Source organism: Capsicum annuum, chromosome 1, assembly GCF_002878395.1.
Source record: "Capsicum annuum cultivar UCD-10X-F1 chromosome 1, UCD10Xv1.1, whole genome shotgun sequence".
Taxonomy (NCBI): Eukaryota; Viridiplantae; Streptophyta; class Magnoliopsida; order Solanales; family Solanaceae; genus Capsicum; species Capsicum annuum.
Window position 1 is genome coordinate 30,376,454 of NC_061111.1, and position 21,709 is coordinate 30,398,162.

A 21,709-nucleotide genomic window follows, 5' to 3' on the forward strand; every position below is an offset into this window, starting at 1 on the left:
AATACAATAATAAAAATTGAAACTTTTCAAGTCTCTTAGTGACCTCAACAATGGATTTTGACCCATTTTCCTTCTTCGTCTATCTTTTAGCACCCGCACGCCATGTAGTGGACCTTGGGTTTAAACTTCGTACTTGATTCGAAGAGGTGAGCCTCATTGACCTATTGTAAAATGCAAGAAGAGAGGAGTCCATTTGGGTTCGAGATATTTTTTGAATGCGAAGAAAAGATAAAGAAATTAATATACGTTCAAGACATAATAGTTACATACTTTAAAGCAAAAAGAAAATATCAAGAATCAATTTTTGAATTACAATGATATGCACACTTGCACACATATAACAAGAGTGAGAGTCAATAGATAAAATGCAAAGCAAAGACATCCACTTGCATGCCTCATGACTTATGTTCATATTAAGAATGAATAAAGATAAAAGGAAAAAGGTCATATTCAATGAATTAATGCGAGAAATAAACAACGTAAACTTGCGAAAGTAAAGGGGTGAGGCAACAAGAAAAATACTCATGACTTCTAAAATTGAACAAACATAGACATTAATCCATATAACAAAAGAAAATAAAGGTTAATTTTTCAAGAAAGAGAATCTTTAAATTTCAATTAAGGCGACATTAACAAAAATTCATATATCTAAATTACAATCAATATTTTATGGAAAAACATGTAACGACCTATGATTTATACTTCTAAGACATTGTTGACTCTCTTTTGATATTATCAATAAAAGAGAGACATGAATCAAGTCTTACACATACAAAGAGCACATATAACAATGCGGAGTAAGAAAATAAGAATAAATGTTTAACATCTCAAAAAGTGAAATGTTGTTCAGCAATCATACTATGCATGAGTCAAAAATATCCAAATAATTCTATTTAGCCACAAAAGTCCGAACTTTCTCATCATTTTGACAAGACAACATAGAAACAAAAAAGGAATAAACATCTTGGATGAAAAATAAAGCTAGCACTCCATCTCTTATATGAGGATTTTGAAATCCATTAAAATAATTAGCAAGCAAATGATAAGTTTTTTACTTAACTAATTACTATTTTTAGTAAGGTGAAACAAATAATAATAACTATTTTTCCAACATAAAAGAAACAACTTTATATGCTAAAACAAACATATCCGCCAACAAAAAATTTAAACAATGCATGAGTTCGTCTTTTGAGTAAAGATCAAAACTTTATACATAACAATCACAGAATAAAGTCAAAAGGCAAAATTTTCAACATAAAGGAAATAACTTTACATGCTAAAAACAAACATATCTACACAACGAGTTTTAACAAGACATGGGTATGTTTTTCAAGCAAAGATCTAAACTTTATCCAAAATAATCAAAGAATAAGGTCAAAAGGCAAAACAATCAATATTAACTATTCTTTCAACATAAAGAAAATAACTTTACATGTTAAAAACAAACACATCCACCAACAATGAGTGTAAACAAGACATGAGTATGTTTTTCAAACAAAGATCTAAACTTTATCCAAAATAATCAAAGAATAAAGTGAAAAGGCGAACAATCAATATTAACTATTCTTTTCAACATTAAGAAAATAACTTCACATGCTAAAAACAAACATATCCACCAACAATGAGTTTAAACAAAGCAAAGATTGAAACTTACAACTATTACTAGCTCATTTTTATATCATGAACATACAAATAATTAAAATATCAATACCACAATGTCCTATGGCCTTCAAGACCATCTACAGCAAACAATCCCAGCAAACAAAATTATAACTACGAAGAAGAAAAAGATGAAGAAGAAAATGATAATAAAATTAAAAAAACGAAAGGTGTTTTTACCTTTTTGGGGGCAGCAAAATGAGAGACTACGAGTTCGTCGGGATCAACCACCACCGAAAGTCGCAGGCAACTCGAAAATTTTGATTAGCCGACCAACTCTATGAAACAAAAATTTTTACTAAATAAAAATAACTATTTTGCTCAAAAGGATTTTTTTCACCTTTCTAGCCTCTTCTTTTTTTAAACTTTTCAACCCCCTTTTCTACCAAAGTAGTGGTAGTATTTATAGGAGAGAATGAGATTTTCTTTTTCTTTCCTCCACCAATGTGGGAGAAAAGTATTTATAGAAAAGGATGAGGATTTATTTCTTGTCTTCCACCAATGTGGGAGAAAAGACATTAGAGGTATTTTTGAAATTTTAAAATTAAAGATAAGGTGAGGTGGAACATAATGTGGGGGGAAATTGTACAATGTAATATAACTTTTAATTTCAAAATTGGAATTTGGAAAAAAAAAAAGTTGGGGAATAGTACAATGTAGTACAATTTGAAATTATTTTTTGGTGGGAATTGGATAGAAGTTATGAGGGTTTTTGGGAATTTTAGAATTATTTAAAATATAACCCCAATTGAAATTTAAAATTTAGCCATATTTATTTAATTTTGACCAAATTAAAAATTAATTGACGGATTGCACTGCAATTATGGTCAATTTGATTTCAATTATGGCCAAATCTAATAGATTGGCTAAATTAAATTGAAATTCGATACGAATTAATACTTCTTTTAATCCCGAGCTTCTTGATTTAATAAAATCAAATGCATATTATCCAAATAAATTATTTGGATGATAAATTATATTAAAATCAAGATTTTAATCATTGTATTTATTTTAAAAATAATCCTTAATTAGAATTTAATATTCCATAGAATAAATATTTAAGTAATCAAATTATATAATCTCGTATAACTGAACACGATAATATATAATCGCTACTTAAAATGATAAAATCACATAGAAAAAATATTTTAAAATTTTTTTATTCGGGTGAAATAAATATTTTAATTTTATTAAAAACTGAAGAAACTCAGGATTAAATTTAGTCGTGGAGGGCAAAAATTAGGTGTCAACAGAGCTCACTTTCCCTCTAATTATTCCCTCCATTTTCCATTCACACATCCAATTGAACCTAATATTTATCGGCTATTTTTATCACTTAAAAGATATAATCAGTTTCTCTGAACGTATAATATGGGGGATTACAGCTAACTAGGATGTAAAGCTCTAGGGATTGGTGACAATTGGAATTTATTTTTAAATATTAGCAAATTTTTAGAAATTATTGTAAAAATGGCTGCTTATTTTACTGAAATGTGACCTCACTCAAAAAAAAATCAAAAATAAAATATTGTCATAGAATTGAAATGCTTTTTGCTTTATTAAAAATTTATGAAGTTGAAATTAAAGAGGAAATTATTTTTTTTTGTACTTTTTGTAAAAAAAAAAAAAAAGAAAAGAATGCTCTATTAACAGGTCATGCAATTTATCCTTCTCCCTAGCAAACTTCACAAGCTCCTTGATAAAACCCAAAGAAACTTTATCTAGGGCACTACTGAGGCTAAAAAGAGGATGCACCTGGTTAATTGGAACACTGTCACTCTCCCTAAGCATCAGGGGGATCTGGGGGTCCAAACAGCTAGTATTAAAAATGATTCCCTTCTTTGCAGCGTTGCTTGGAGATTCCACACCTCCCCTTCCTCTCTTTGAACCCAACTTTTGGCTAACAAATAGGGTAATTCCAATCTGAAAACCTCCCCCTCCTCCTCTACCTGGAGGAATATTAAGAGAGGTTGGTCCTTATGCAAGGATGCTCTCTTCTAGTCTACTCATGATGGGAACAAAATTGATATCTGGCATGATCATTGGGTTCCCTCTCTCCCTACTCTTTCATCTCTTATTCAGGGCCCCTTGCCTGACCCCAAGCCACCTAAAATTGCCTCCTATCTTTCTAACGGGGTACTATCCCTAGACTCTCTCCCTTTCTATATCCATGCTCTACTTCAAGCCAGGATTCATAATACTTTTAGGCCTAACCTTTCTTTCAACACTGACTCCCCTAGATGGCTTCTTTTTGGTAATGGATCCTTTACTTGTGCTTCAACTTACCTCCTTCTGCTATCCAGGATTAGTGAGACTGGACTTGCTCTTTCCCGCTAGAAATGGATCTGGAAAGCACCTATTCCTAATAAGATTAAGTACTTCCTATGGCTTTTGAGACATAATAGCCTTCCCACTATAGCTATGCTTGCTCATAGAGGTATCAATCTTTTTCCTTCTTGTCCCTCTTCCACTCACTCTTTGGAGAACATCCCCCACCTTTTTTTTGAGTGTCCTCAAACTACCTCCTTCTGGAGTAACCTGATCAACCTCTACAAGGGTGAGCTCTTTTTATCCCTAGACTCTTTTCACCCTACATATTGGTTCAACACTGTCAAACAGCTTCAGCATTCAAGCTTTGATAGTTCTCTCTCCAGGTCTACTCTTCTTTCCTTTTGCCTTTGGACTATTTGGATGAAGAGAAACTCAAACCTCTTCAATAATAAATCCATACCTCCTTTCTTCACCCAAGCTTATGTAGAAGCTACTGAATTTGCTCACCTCACCCACCAGACCGCTCTCCCAACTAGTATTCCCATTTTCATTGCTTGGACACCTTCCCGCGAGGTACCTATAAACTCAACACTGATGGTTTTTGTTTGGGTAACCCTGGTAATGATGGCGTTAGGGGTGTGATTAAGAATTCCAATGGGGACTGGTTCCTGGGGTTTGCCCAACATTTTCCTTATGCTACCAACAATTTGATGAAACTGTTGGCCCTTATTCAAGGTCTTCAACTTGTATTGCAGCATTGTTTGCTTCCAATTCATGTTAATATTGATTCTGAAGAAATAATTGCAATGCTCCAGCAGGGAAATCTTATTTATAACCCTCTCCTCCATGAATGCAGGTTGCTATTAGGAAAGCTGGGACCACCAATAATTCAGCATTGCTATAGGGAGGAAAACTTAGTTGTTGATGCCCTAGCTAAACATGGAGCAAGGAAGGAACAATTAAGTCTTTGTAATATTTTTGTTTCTCCCCCTCCCCCTTTTGTAGTCCAAAATGTATGGGCGGATGTAGTTGGAACTACTAATGTGAGAAACGTTCCAATACTTTCTCATGGGCATAGCCCAAAGGTTTTTGCTCTTGAACCATACTAACTCCTCTGTAACTATTCCTTCTTAATACATCTCTTGATTACCAAAAAAAAAAAAAAGGTTTAAAAAACTTTTTCAAATTTAGAATCCTTCCTATTGAATTTGAAAATCTTATAATCAAACATAGCTTTTAAAAGAAAGTGAAAAATTAATTCAAAAAATATGAATAATTCTCATGATCAAACGGAAATCTAGTGATAATCTAACAGAAAATCTATGTAAACTTTGTTGCTAAGTAATTCTGATACTAATATGATCTATAGTAAAATCTTTCATTTTTATTTTTGGATTTTACTTGAAACTGAGCAATCAATATTTGTTACTTCCTTTGTTTATTTTTACTTTTTTATTTTTCTATTGTCATACGAATTAAGAAGCAGTAAATTATAGGGTTAGTTTTACCATATTATCCTTTGAACATAATAAATTTAATATTTTGAAAAATGCATTAGATAATGAATCATATTTAATGCTAAGGTAAAATGGGTAGAAATAGGTAAAGTATCCATTAATTTTATAAACTGAAAAAGTATTATTGAACATCCAAAATAGAAAAGTGGACAAGTAAAAATGGACGGAGGAAGTGATAGAAGAATGCTTTGGTGGAAATTTTCCTTTCCTGAAAAATAAGCATATATTTTTCATGCATGTTACACTAAATTTTATCAAAATGTGGGTATATTTTAGATCATTTTTCCTCTGTTTAATGATTATAAACGAATTCAAATTTTATAGTTAATATCTTGTCAATGCAGGTGAATTACTCAATTTTTTTATTAGATAAACCGCTAATCCTTTATGAATTTTCATATTTATAATTTTACCCTAGATATATAAAGAAACTCTTTAAATCCAAGACATTCAGTGTTCTATTTGCTTCATAGCTTAGGAAATAACGAGCAACTTCATGTGACTTCTAACCATAAAGTGCAATTGTTTTCCTTAAAAAGTAAATGAAACCTGAAATTAATTCTTAAATGAAAAAATATTATTCACAACACGAAGGACTTCAACAAAAAAGAGACAAACCCAATGCATGTGTTCTTCAAAAAGTTTGATATAAAATCAAAAATTTTCAAACCATATTAAAATTTTAATTATTATAGTTGACCCAGTAATTAAAAAAAAATTCTACATATGTTTTAGGTTTGAAGAAAATTCTTATGTGATTTTATATTATAACTTAATTAAAAAATTGTACGAACAAGATTCAACAAACCTACAAGATTGATTAATAGATTGTATATACAAATAACTCAGTCAGTGAAGAAATTAAGGACATGCTGATAACTGCTTGGTATTCTATTGTAACTTAGATTTATGCAATATACCATCCAATAGTCGCCTGTTCATTTCTAATATGATATTGAACCAACCATTATCTTTTCAGTTTGCTTACAGATTAACACATTTAAAAATTGATAATCAATAAGCCAAATCATTAAGAATAATTATTTGTTCAATCCACCAACAAGCTGTTGTTTAGGATACACAATCTGTATATTTTGCACAAACACTTCAACTCAAGTTCAAGACTATATCAAGAATACCTATGGAGTTTTAACACCTTCAACACAAGTTCTGCAAGACCTATCAAAGAAGTATGTTATTTAAAGAAATAAGATGAAGAAGAAATAGAACCAAGTCCTCTAATTTCACAGAGTGTCCTTAAAAAATTAATTCTCCTCAAGTACCTGAGGTTGCGAAATTTTTCCTCCCATGATAAAATGGCTCACAATCTGAATGTGACTGTACCTCAAACATTCAGATTCTTTGAACACACTCAACGGAAGATTATCAAAAAGAGTTTTAGAAGTAGAAAAGTATTTTTCAATCCTTAAATTTTCATACATACCTGTGGAAAAAATACAGGTATTTATAGCCATCAAGTGCCCCTTCGAAAAGAAAACAATGGTTCATCGGAAAGCTGTGCCACTTCAAAATAGTCATGTCTGTCCATTATGAAACAGTGTGTCTTTTCTAAAAAGTCACATCCAATCGAAAAGTCACCCTTTTTCAAAATAGTGTATCATTTTCTCGAAGAGTTGGGTCCCTTTTGAGTAACGTTTCATTTTTGCATGCATCTGCATAGCGTTTTATAGAGAAAAATATTCCACTTGTTTTTTCAAGTTTCAAATAAACTTTATCTAAAAAATCTAAATTCGGAGCCGAAGCTGAGCCGAACGAGCGATGACAATTACGTCGCGAGGCACCTCTTGGTTCTTGCTTCACTATCCACTTGAAGGTATGTTTCTTAATAAGAACCATGGAAGTTGATTTCTCCCACCAATGTGGGAGAAGTATACTTTTTTTAAGTGAGTACACTTTCCCTCCAAGACTTTCCCTCTATTTTTCATTCACACCAATTGAACCCAGTAATCCCCCATATAAATGGAAAATGACTACTCTTTATAAAACTTTACGGACAAGTATGTGATCAGCCAGCAAAGATTGATTACATCTGGATCAATAGGTTTCCATTTGAACTTTCCATAGTGAACATGCATCGGATGCACTCGGTCAATCGATAGATTTGATATCTTTCAACCGTTGATCTTTAATATACACCTAGACAATACATGTCATACAATCAGTCTTTTACCATTTATGGTTCTCACGATTTTATTCATTTCAGCCATGAATACATCCTGATTTAATGAGAGCTTAGACAATAGGCCTTTACTAACATTCTCCTTGAAACGGCTTCTACTTCACCCTCACATAGGTGATTTCTAAATTCAATCCTACAGATTAAACTATTGGGTCAAATCTGCCAAATTTAGATAATCATTAAAAGGCTTCACACCATAAACCTTATCCTTGTTTACTAAACATTGTCTACATCATGAGAATGAGTTGGGTATATTGATAATGTTGAACCTATCAGAAACAACGTTGTTTGACCTCCTTGAACCTAGCTCTTGGGATCTCCAGTCTGCTAGGTAGTGTTACCTTCATGCTGACTTGTCCAAGGACATAAACCCATTCCTTTCAATATTCTCTCAACTCTCTCTCTAGATACGCCTTTTGTAAGTAAATCCGATACATTATTCTTTGACTTCACGTAGGCAACAATGATAATTCCACTAGAGAGGAGTTCTCTAACGGTGTTATGTCTTCGTCTTATATGATGAGATTTATCATTATACATTATGCTCTGTGTTCTACCTATCGCCGCTTGGCTATCACAGTGTATACATACTGGTGTCAATGGTTTGGGTCAATAAGGAATATCTTTCAAGAAATTTTGGAGTCATTCAGCTTCTTCACCGGCTTTATCTAATACGATAAATTTTGATTCCATGGTAGAGCGAGCAATACATTTTTGTTTGAATGATTTTCAAGAGACTACTCTTCCACCTATAGTAAATACATATCCACTCATGGATTTTACTTCATTCGATCCGGTGATCCAATTTGCATCACTATATCTTTCAATTACAGCGGGATATTTATTATAATGAAAAGCATAGTTTTTAGTGTATTTAAGATATCTCAAAACTCTTTTCATTGTCATCCAATGATTTTTATTGGATTACTCGTCTAACGACTCAATTTACTAATAACACATGTCATGTCTGGCCGTGTACAATTCATGTGTACATTAAACATCCCAACACTCTTTCCTATTTCATTTGTGAGTCATTTTCACCTTCATTCTTTTGAAATATGAAGCTCACATCCAATTGAGTCTTGGCAACACCGAAATCCAAATACTTGAACTTGTCAAGTACTTTTTCAATGTAATGAGACTGTGACAACACCAACCTTTGTGGAGTTCTATGGATTCTTATTCCTAAGATCACATCCGCAACTCCAAGGTATTTCATATCAAACCTGCTCTCAAGTATTTTGTAGAATTTATGTCAGAAATGTCTCTACTAATGATCAACATATCATCCACATACAAACAAACAATGATCTTGTAATTTGGAGTGTCTTTAATGTAAACACATTTATGACATTCATTTATCTTGAATCCATTTTCCAACATGATTTGGTCAAACTTCGTATGCCACTGTTTAGGTGCATATTTTAGTCTATAAAGTGACTTAACTAGTCTGTACACCTTCTTTTCTTTACCAGGAACCACAAAAACCTCGGGTTATTTCATGTAAATTTATTCCTCTAATTCACTATTTAGGAATGTTATTTTCACATTTATTTGATGGATTTCAAGACCATATACCGTCGCCAAGGCAATTAAAATCTGAATTGATGTTATCTTTGTTAAAAGCGAATATGTATCAAAGTAATCAAGGTATTCCTTCTGTTTAAAGTCTTTTACTACAAGTCTTGTCTTATATTTGTCAATAGTACCATCTGTTTTTATTTTTCTTTTGAAGATCCATTTAGAACATAAAGGTTTATTTCCTGGAGGAAGATCAACTAACTCCCAAGTATGGTTGCTCAAGATTTAATCAATCTCACTATTAACTGCCTCTTTCCAAAAGGATGAGTCTAAATACGTCATCGCTTCTCTAAATACTTGAGGCTCATTTTCTATGAGAAATATTACAAAATCTGATCCAAACGAGGTTGACATTCTTTGACAAGTGTTACGTCTTGGATTCTCATCATTATGTACATCCTCGCTTGGTTCATCTTGAGGTCGTTTAGACCCTCTACTAGACTGTTTATGTCTAGTTTTATACGGATAGATGTGTTCAAAGAACTTAGCATTATCTAATTCAATTATCATATTTTTATTGGTATTTGGGTGCTTGAATTTATGAACAAAAAATCAACATGCTTTACTACTTTAAGCATATCCTATGAACACGCAGTCCACTTTTTTAGGTCTTATCTTCACCCTTTTAGGCATAGGAATTTGGACTTTCGCTAAGCAGCCCCACACTTTGAAATATTTCAAGTTGGGTTTTCTTTCTTTCCATTTTTCATATGAAATTGATTGTGTCTTACTATGGGGCACTCTATAAAGTATTCGGTTAGCAGTAAGGATAGTTTTCCCCCACAAGTTTTGTTGTAAACCTGAACTTATAAGTAAGACATTCCTCATTTCCTTTAAGGTTTGATTTTTTTTGCGCAATTCGATTAGATTGAGGAGAATACGGGGTCGTAGTTTGATGGACAATTTCATTCTCTACGCATATTTTCGCAATGGAGATTCATTTTTTCCACGCCTATCACTTCTTATCTTTTTTATCTTTTTCTCTAACTGATTTTGAACTTCTATTTTATATTGTCTAAACGCATCTATTTTTTTACCCTTACTATTTAGCAAATAGATATAACAGTACCTCTTGCAATCATCAATAAAAGATATAAAATACTTTTTCCCACCACGAGCTGGTGTTGACTTCATATCACAAATGTCAGTGTGGATTAAGTCTAAGGGATTGGAATTCCTTTCAACGGACTTATACGGATGCTTAGCATACTTTGATTCCACACATGTTTGACAAAACTTTTAAGTTAATCAATTTTTACAAAGTTTTGTAATTGACATGTCCTAGTCGTTCAATCCACAATTCATTAGACTCGAGCAAGTAAGATAAAATAGAACTTTTATTATTTTCAACTATCATTACATTCATCTTAAATAGGCCCTCAGTGAGGTAGCCTTTTCCTACGTACACTTTCCCTTTACTAAGTACAATCTTGCCTGAAACAAATATACATTTGAATTCATTTTTGTCAAGAAGTGATACGAAAATCAAGTTATTTCTTAACTCTTATACATAAAGTACATTGTTGATAGTCAACACTTTGTCTGACGTCATTTTTAAGCAGACTTTTTTCATCCCTTCAACTTTTGTAGTTGCAGAGTTTTCCATATAGATCTTCTCTTCGGGTTGAGCCGGAATAAATGCAGCAAACAACTCTTTATTGGCACAAACGTGGTGGGTGGCACCGAAATCCATCCACCATTCTCTTGAATTTCCCACCAAGTTACATTCAGAAAGCATGATACATAGATCATCCATTTCATTCTTGGATTCAGTCATATTGACTTGATCCTTCTTTTTGTCTTTCTTTGTGGTACGATAATCTGTTGACTTGTGGCCAATCTTGCCACAATTAAAGCACTTTCCCTTAAATTTCTTCTTAGGTTGATTGCTTTGTTGTCCAGCTTTCTTTCGCTTCTTCGAGTTATTGGGGTCGTCTTCTACAATGTTAGCTTCACTCATTGTAAAATTTTCTTTCGACCTCCTCTCTACGACTTTGTTTTCTTCCTCAATGCATAACCTTACAATGAGGTCTTCGACTGTCATCTCCTTCTTTTTGTGTTTCAAGTAATTTTTGAAATCCTTCTACAAAGGTGACAACTTCTCTATTATTGCAGCAACTTGAAAGGCCTCATTCAAAATCAAACCTACAATAAAGTTTATGTGAACATTTTTAACATGTTCAAATAAGATATTCACTGTATTCATACCTTCATCAAGGAGACCGTGGATGATAACTTGAAATTCTTATACTTGAGATACGACAGTCTTACTTTCAATCATTTTGTATTCAAGAAATTTTGCAACAAAGAACTTCTTAGTTCCAGCATCCTCAGTCATATATTTCTTTTTTAGCACATTCCACAACTCTTTTGATGTCTTCATTTTGTTGTAAACGTTGTATAAATCATCTTGGAGGTCACTTAGGATATAACTCCTACATAGGAAATTAGAATATTTCCATGCCTCTATTACAACGAACCGCTTCTTGTCCAAAGTTTCTTCGGGCAATTCTGGAGCATCTGCAGATATAAATCTTTGAATATACAGGGTTGTCAGATAGAGGAACATCTTCTGTTGCCACCGCTTAAAATCTATTCCAGAAAATTTTCTGGGCTTTTCCGCTAGTGTCATAGCGGGTGGCGCAGTTATGCGACTGGTTGTAGCAATATTCGTTGCTGCTACACTTGTCCCACCATCAGTTGCATGACCATCAATAGTAATCTTTCTTGTCACATAAAGACAGTCAACTTTGGTATATCAAAATACTAATTACAAGTTTTAATCAACTTTAAACACTACTTGTTTCTAGTTTAACAATGAAATTTTTATATCTTCCAATCGTTTATCGAATGACCTTTAACTTGTGATGAAATTTTTATTTCTTCAAATCACTTATTAAGTTCAAGTAGAGTAGAAAGCATAAAGCTCTAATCTCCAGAAATCAAACAATACAGATTATGAAAAAATTAATTCCTTAAGATTGTTGTTTTGGGTACACAATCTGTATGTTTTTCACAAACACTTTAACACAAGTTCAAGACTGTATCAAGAACACCTATGAAGTTTTATGTCACGCCTCAAATCCTATTGGGGCGGACTGGCACCCGTAACCGAGGAGGCCCGGGAGAACTAGCTCATAACCTTATACTTCCTATGCATACCTCTATGACAACCCAAAATTCGGACAGCATCGTCGCATATAAAAGAAAATAATCACCTGTATAAGCTCGAGCACACATATATATGTATATACAATACTTGGCCGTTGGAGCCATCACGTCTATTAACAAAACACCACCTTGACTGTACATTAGGTCTACAAAGCCTCTAGATAATACACAGAGTTTAACTAAGGTCGGGACACACCCCGTCATATAACTAACTTCTATACAATACCAAAAGTGACTGGATATGACACGGAAAGCCTCGAAGCAAACTGGAGCTCACAAAAAACAGTTGGATATCCTGGTTCCTACTTGTGCGGTGTATGAGCTGAGATACCTGTGCCTGCAGTATGAAATGCAGGTCCCCCGTGGGGGACGTCAGTACGAAATATGTACTGAGTATGTAAAGCTGTAGATAATCACATACGATATAGGAGCTCAATAGAAATCAGAAACAAATGAATAAATCGTAATAGGAGTGGACCACACTTACTAGAACTTATAACAACCTGTACATTGTATTTATTCAATCACTTTACCTTCGTTCTTATCATCTTTGTAATCATTATTGTACTGTACTGTACTGTGACCATTAGGCTACCTCCAGTACATATCAACTGGGATCGACCCATGATATGCTTACGCCCCTGGGATACCACCCATAAACACATAAATAGGGATCGAGCCATGATAGGCTTATGCCCCTGGGATACCACCCGATAAGAGAGAACTTCTATCACTTAGTTCAATTAATCTTTGAGATTGTTATTTCGGTCGCCACCACATTTTTGATATTTTGAAACAATGATACATCAATAAGAGACATATAAATAGACCATCAATGCAATAACAATGAAGTAAGAACTCATTGGCACATCAATGAAGTGTTTTGGAGTCATCAATGCCATAACAATGATGTAGGAACTTATTGGTATATCGATGAAACATTTTGGAGTCATTAATAGCACATGGATCTTGTTTGAGTAACCGGATACCTTCTAACATTCATTAGTGCAATAAACATGTAAGATTTGGAAAACAAGTAAGTATTGGAATGTCTTGATATCTTGTAGGGTGGAAACAAGTTCATTGGTAACGTAGGACATCATACAAAACCATTATGGATCACATGTTATTAAATAACTTTGGAAACTTTCTTATTAGAACAATTGTTCACTTTCATGCCAAAGATATGGTATAGAGTATGTTTTACATACCTAACTGTCAACCTTCAATACTAGTCCCAAATGGACTTCTCGTCTTTTCGGATTACTTATCTACAATGAACATATATAGCAATCTAGTATTAGCGACCAAACGTCACAATTCAATTATTTGAATTCACCAAACTAGTGGTTAAGTAGTAAGCCTTAATTACACCATAAAGGGTGTCACATGCCATGCATATTCATACAACATCCTGCAATATCAAGTTTGGATTCATTTATCCTTTCAACCAATCCATTAAACCAAATTGACCCATAGACATAAATAATCATCAATTCAATAGTATATCACCATATCCACCTTTCATAACTCATGTACCATATTCACCCTCCACAATTCAATACAACCAAACCATGCAAAATAGTCCATAACCCTATTTTCATCACCTTTCAATAACAACCAATACATATAATCTTCTATCACACATATACATATGGAAGAGAACAAAGGCAAACAATATTCATACCTTAGAATTTACCTCTTGATTATGCAATCCTGTTTGCACAAATAATAGGTTCCGTTCGAAGCTCTCGAGATGACAAACGCAGTTATCGGATTACTTTGGAATTTCTACGGTTGAATCAAAAGTAATTTAAAGGTCAAATTTGGCTAGGGTTTGTTCTTTCTCAATGATTGATGATGAAAATGAGTTTTTGAACTCATATACATGTATATATACACATATTCCCGTCCATAATATCATAGGGAATGACCAAAGTGCCTTTATAATTTAAATAATGTCAAATCTGTCCTTTGGTGGACTGTTTTGTTAAGCTAAAGTATATCGACCATAACTCTTTGCTTCGATATTGGATTTAGGTAAAATTGGAATAGTTGGAAAGATAAATCAAAGGGCTTTCATTTCATATAAAGTAGGCCACCCAGTTCCTCCTGTACAAGGAGTTATGGTCGTTTGAAGTTGACCCTAAAAATCTGTTTTGAGAGGATGAAGTAAAACGAGCATAACTCCTTACTCAGACGTTGAATTTGGATGAAACCAATTGCATTGGAAAGAAGACTCAAAGATCTTTCTTTTCATAGGTCGCAGCCCTCCCAGTTCATTATATTAAGGGAGTTATGATCGTTCAAAGTTGACCCAAAAAAATTGGCTGGCCTCAGTAGTTTGTGTGCAGGAAATTTTCTTGCACATTTACTATTCCCAAATATCCCGGCCACCGTTTTATAGTTTCGAACGTGCACGATTATATCCGAAACGTATCCGTTTTTGAAAATCTTTATATCGTTGGAAAGCTTATTCAATAACCTTCGCATGGAACCATCGACTGGTAAATTCCGGTATAAATAAAATAAAAAAATTAATTCCATATAAATAAGACCAATACACGTACTTGAATACGCCAATACATGTACTTGAATACGGGGTGTTACATTTTAACACCTTCAACATAATTTCTACAAGAACTATCAAAGAAGTATGTTATTTAAATAAATAAGATGAAGAAGAAATAGAATCAAGTCCTCCGATTTCACGGAGTGTCCTTAAGGAATTAATTCCCTTCAAGTACCCGAGGTTGCAAAATTTTTCCTCTCAGGATAAAATGTCTCACAATCTGAATGTGGCGGTACATCAAACGTTTAGATTCTTCGAACACACTCAATGACAGATGATCACAAAGAGTTTTAGAAGTAGAAGAGTTCTTTTCAATCCTTAAATTTTGGTACATACCTGTGGAAAAAATGCAGGTATTTATAGTCATCAAGTGCCCCTTCGAAAAGGAAGCAATGGTTCATCGGAAAGGAAATGTGTATCACTTCGGAACAGTCATGTCGGTCCATTCTAAAATAGTGTGTCTTTTATGAATAGTCATATCCGATCAAACAATTACCATTTTTTTGAAACAGTGTGTCATTTCTTCAAAGGGTTGTGTCCCTTTCGAGTAACGTTTCTGCATGCATCTGCATGGAGTTTTATGAGAAAAATATTCCACTTATTTTTTCAAGTTTCAAATAAATTTTGTTTTAAAAATCCAAATTCATATTCAGAGCCAAACGAGCAACGACGGCGCGAGGGACCACTTGATTCTTACCTCACTATCCACTTGAAGATGTGTTTCTTAATAAGAATACATGAAAATTGCTTTCTCCCACCAATGTGGGAGAAGTATACTTTCCTTAAGTGAGTACACTTTTCCACCCGGACTTTCCCTCCATTTTTCATTCACACTAATTGAATCCAACATTAGCAACCTAACCAAAATATCTTTTTTTTATGGCCTTAAATATGTCACATAAAAATTAAAATTAAGAAATTCCCGAAAAAGGAAAGAGATATTCTCTAAAACAAACTAAAAAAGAAAACATGGCAAAAACTGAAACAAATACATAATTTAAAATTTTAGAAATATTAAAAAATCATTAAATTATCTTTTACTAATATAATGTAATAAAAACAAACAAACAGTAAGAATAACACAAAAACAGAATTGCCACTATAAATTCTCTTTATCTATAATCTATGTCTATATTTATATCTATAATCTATCTATAATCTATAATCTATATCTATAATATATTAAAAGTATGAAGACTCTTAAAAAAGTGATTTAAACTTTTTGTCCTTCATTAAAATACTTTTCTTAAGACAAAACTGTTTTTTCATTATTTTATTTAATTTATTATTTAATTATTTTTATTATATTAACTAGACTCCTAAAATATATGGAAGGAGAATCAATTAATATTTTTTCTTATACTGATCAATTAGAAAAATATTTCTAATAGGATAGAAAAATATAGGACTCTATTAAGAAAATACTTCTATAAATATTGAAATGCACATTAACCATCGAAGAAATCAATTTACTTATTGAAAAAATATGATTGATGCTAATCTAACTTAATTCGATTGTATGAAGTCAATAAAGTGAGGTACACGCGTGAGACGCATAAACCTAAACTAGCTATAACATAAACATGAAGTTAACACGGACTAAATGACAGACACTGTTACAGTATAATAACTGTTGTGATTTTGTTTTTGCGTAATATTGAGTGGGTGTGTTAATACTCTACGTCCACCGACTAAAATTCTTTTTTTTTTTGTTTTGGTAATCACCGATAGATTCTAAATTTTCCAGCATTAGTACCTTGGATTTCTGAAATATCATGGATATTTATTGCTGAATAATATGCGTTACGGTAACGGACCTCAAGCTGCAATCTCGGGGCATTTACAGGAGCACTTGTATTTCCAATATAATAAATTAATAATGCTAATTACTCCTCGGTCCCAATTTAACTATTCATTTCAGGTGCACTAAAAAAGTAGTACTAACAAAATATAATGTATAGTTTATTAAATTATTATTTCTTTTAATTAGATAGTATTTTTTTCTGTTTAATAATATTTATTCACTATATTAAAAATAAATACTCAATAATACTTATTTATTTTAAAAAATTAATAAATTAAATAATTTACATTGTTTTATCCATTTTATCCTTTCTATTAAATACTATTTATCACTCAACGTATCTATCAAGAAATTAAATTTATCATATTCAAAGTATAATACTCCCTCCGTCTCATTTTACCCGTCCCAAATTGGCTAAGTTGATGTCCCATTTTACTTATCAAGATAAGACAAACTTTTCTTTCCATGTTTTACCCTTTGCATTAATTACATTTTCTTTAAATTATAATGTAAATATCATTTAATAGAGGTACTTTGGTAAAGTAGCCATGTTATTTATATTTTTCTTAATTGTTGTGCCATCCCAATTTGAAACAAGTAAAATGGGACGGAGGGAGTATGATTCAATTGCCCCTATTATTTATAATGTCTTAATCTGTGTGTCAAATTAATAAGGAACAAGTATTATAGGACGGAAGGAGTACTATTTAAAAATACTAAGCGATATCTAAAAGAACTACTCTCTCTATCCTATTTTAGCTTACCACCTTATATAAATACATATATAAAATACTTGTTCACTTATTAAATAAGATAAATTAATTATACTTTTTGTATTTTATTCCTACAATAAATATTCTTTCGCGACTAAACAAATTAATGTGAGCAATTTTTTTATAAATAACTTTTGATATGAATCAATATGAATGAAGAGTAAATTAGTACTATGAACCACTTTATTTATGATTTCTTTAAGTACTTTATAAAATAAAAAGTGATCAATTAAAATAGAGTAGAAAGAGTACTTTTTTCTAGTTAAAAATATAATAGAAATAATTATCAATTTTAATTTTGAATTGTTAAAGCGATTATTTTAGAAAAATATCTTTTTAAAGCTAAAGTGATTATTAATTTTGGAGGAAGGAGTTATAAATTAAGTCAACAAATTCTTGGTCAAAATAATAGTACTAGTATTGTTATACTTCTGTGTCATTTTAGTTGTCATTGTTGACTTGACACTTATTTTAAGAAAATGTCCATTGAAAGTCTATTTTACTAAATTAATTTTATTAATTATATTTTTAAAATATAAATTTGAATATTATATATTTTATATAGTCATTTGATGATAAAGATAGCATTAATTTTTCTTGATTTTATAAATTTGATAATTAAATTAAAATAATTATTCTTAATAAGAGGATCAACTAAAATGAAATGGAGTGAGTAACAAAAATGTAAGCCTATGTTATAAAACAACAAAGAATAAAGAAGAAGAGTGGAGAGGAAATAGAGTAATTGTTATTTCTTTTGAGGGATTCTTTACAATGAAGGAAGCTCTTCTATTTATAGAAAAAATTTACTCCTAGTTTTTGACTAAAAAATAGATACTTCAAATACTGATAGATATCAACTAGATCTTGATAGATCTTGATAGACATTCAGTATAATGTAAATACATTTATAACACTCCCCTTTGAATGTCTAATTGATAGATAATATGTCTCGTTAAAACCTTCCTAAAAAAATCCAGTAGGAAAAATATCTAGTGAAGGAAAAAGAGTGCACATCTCTAACAATACGCATATAAACTGCCTTATTAAAAACTTTCCAAGGAAAATTCAGTGGGACAAAACCTCATAAGGAAAAAAAAGTACAGTGTGTGTTAACTTCCCCTAATGAGAACATCCTTGAGTCTTTCCATCCCGATCTTGTGCACCATCTTCTTCAAAATTGCAATAAGAGGAGACTTGGTGAATAAATCAGTCACATTGTCACTTGAACGAATATGTTGCACGTTAATATCATCATTCTTTTGTAGCTCATGTATGTAGAAAAGCTTTGATGAAGTGTGCTTCATTCTATCTTCTTTCTTGAATCCTCCATTAAGATATGCTATGCATGCTGCATTATCTCTGTATAAAATTGTGGGCATATATATTGTCACATTTCAAATTACATTTTTCTCGAATGAGATGTATTGTGGAGCTCAACCACATACACTCTTAGCTTGCTTCATGAATACCTATAATCTCAGCATAATTTGATGAGGTGGCTATGATAGACTGCTTTATATATCTTCAAGATATGGAAATATCTCCATATATGAATACATTGCAGTTTGAGATCGAGATTTATGTGGGTTAAAAAATACTCAGTATCAGCATAAGTAACAAGATCGGAACTGCAATCTTTAGAATAAAATAAGATCATGTGTTTGATCCCATTTCGGTGTCTCCTAATAGGAGTAGAATTATATCTTGCTAATAAATTAACTGAAAAGGCTATAAACCTTGTAGTATTTGCAAGATACATGAGTGCATCAATGGCACTAAGATATAATATTTCATAACTAATTCAAATTGGTATATTTCTCATTTCAGCAAATAATCTATTGCTTTTAAAAACTCTTCAAGAGTTTCAATAAATTTATGCGATATAAGGATCATAAATAAGTTTTTCAGAAACTTATATGCTTCAAACATTTTAAATCCTTAAACATGTTTTCATGTAAATTTTCTCAAGTGACAATATTCAACATTTCATGTGTGACATCTTCAAGTATCTGGACTGCAAACCAAATAAGTGTTATGCTTACCAAGATGCATCGTTTCATGTCACTTGATAAGTGTATCTACGTCAGCATGCTTAAATTAACGTAGAATTCAGATCCTCATAATCTTTTACAATATTGCGCCAATATTGTATCAAAGATATCGGCGACGGTTTCTCATTTTGTATCGGTTTACAATGCGACATAACATTTTGAGATCCCATCACTTCATTAGTTCCAGGTACCTGAACCTTTCATAAGGCTTTATGAAGTGTTATGTCGTAGACATTGCCTTCTTATTATGATCATTTGCTCCTTATCCTTTTTAAGGATTATTTCATTTGAAACCGGTAGGTCTACTACGCATCATGCATGCGTAGACTTTGTGCTTTAAGAACGCAAAATAAGAGCATTTTTAGCTTAAATATGATACTAAATTTAGTCAACAGATGCTTCCGGCATTTAACTTGAATTATCTTTTGAATGAAGATCTAATGACAATTCCTAACATATTTCATAGCTAATTATAATCTCCCCCTTATGTTAGGAAAACTAACATTCATCCTCCATCTTCTTTGAGGAATCCATCTTCGTGCATCATGCTATATTCACTAATCGTGTACTGCACATCAAAACTATTAGATAGAATAGTTGGTTCCTGATCTTGAACCAATTGAGAGGGAAAAATAATTATAATTTTTTGATCTAATGCATACAAGTGCTATTGTATGCAAGATATCATATTTCAGATTAACAGATGAAGCTTTGTTCTCATTAGCAATGGTCTAACTATTTATCAAAGGGATTCAATGTCACATTATCATCATCAAAATGAATTGTCTTGATTAAACAATCTGAAAATTATGTTCTTAACTCAATTTTATTGAGCAAACAATTTTATGAATGTCAAACTGTAGGTTGACAATAAATGTACATTTGATCGTCTTATTGATGCATCTTTTTAACATATCACATGATAGGTGAACGAGCTCTTATTCACCTTGTATATTTTTTAAAACTTTAAGGGATCCAATCTCAAAAATAGTTGGTCCAACCAACTTATCATGAGAACAAGCAACATTAAAAGCAATGAAGAATATCTTAATTCTTCAATATATGCTCAATACTCAGTATGCACATCTTTGAGATGTCGCAATCGTTCATGTCAATTTATAAACTTTTATACTAGTAAACTCCAAGATTACCATGACATGCGTCTTTTTGCTTTAGTAAATTTCAGATTTATTATTACATGAATAAATTTTCGAATTTACTACTTCAGAAGTAGATTTCAAAATAACTCTTTTCGATTATTATGCCTCATTCGGAGGTGAGTTGTGACACCATCACAATCAAGTGCATGTTTGCATTAATAAGGTTCTCATTCCCCAGGAATGAAATATAATTGTGCCTTAAGCCTATTAAATTATGATAGTTTATATCTTTTTTCAAGATCGAGGCATGCAACCATGCGAAAATATTATTATTTTGTCCCTTTCCACGTTTATGTGCATTTATTCAACCACTTGTTTTTTTTCAGACATGTTATATACTGCTACCACATACACTTCAGGAATGGAGCATATTCAATAGGACATGTTTCATGACTTTTCATGAAATATACATTATTTTGCCTTAGTCATCATTATATCATTAATATAGTGCATTAGATTCAAACTCAACGTTTTATCCATTTAAAAGCATCTTAGGCATAAATCGATTGTCTTAGCCATCATTATATCATCAATATGGTGCATTGAGATTCAAACTCAACGTCTTATCTATTTAAAGACGTTTTAGGCGTAAATTGATGGGAGAATCCAATATTTATGATCCCTTTAAACAATATTATATAAATAATTCAAACCATTACTTTTCCTCAAATCCAACAAATTCAACAATAATTATGCCATTAGTAGCAAATACAAATAAATAAGGAATTAAAAATAATATCTTCCTGCAACTCAAAAACAGCTTCTCAAAAAAAAAAAATTAGTACTCAAATTATATTTAAACTTAAAAATTGCAAAGAAATACACCAAAAAGATATAGTAAATTGTTGGACAGTATATACACGTGTACTAGTGATAATAGGCTGTATATAAACTTATCAAAAAGAATATTGTGCATGCATGTAATATCTTTGTCCATTCATGAATAG